Below are 214 nucleotides of genomic sequence, written 5' to 3'. Positions count from 1 at the left end.
GGGTTTGTGGTTTATTGTGAGCATCGGAGACCGGGGTTTGTTCCTGGCAATGTCGCGGTGTATTGTGTTTCCATTTTCGTGTTTCCTATTGCTTCCTATTGCTTCCTAGGGTTTACGAGGGTTTCCTAGGGTTTACGAGGGTTTACGAGGGTTTACGAGGGTTTGTGGTTTAGGGTTAGCATCGGCGACACGGGTTTGTTTCTGGCCATGTGGA

The 214-nt window shown here is 49.1% G+C and overlaps 1 protein-coding gene across 1 annotated transcript in view; it reads left to right on the top strand.

The window, feature by feature from the left end:
- EMH_0012900 (protein phosphatase 2C, putative) overlaps positions 1-214 on the top strand; it is a gene marked incomplete at both ends in the record, with an annotated part of 8683 nt that overhangs the window by 3931 nt on the left and 4538 nt on the right.

Source organism: Eimeria mitis, genomic scaffold, assembly GCF_000499745.2.
Source record: "Eimeria mitis Houghton genomic scaffold, Emh_scaff454, whole genome shotgun sequence".
Classification (NCBI taxonomy): Eukaryota; Apicomplexa; class Conoidasida; order Eucoccidiorida; family Eimeriidae; genus Eimeria; species Eimeria mitis.
The sequence above is the reverse complement of the archived record's forward strand: the minus strand, read 5'-3'. Positions and strand labels throughout refer to the sequence as shown.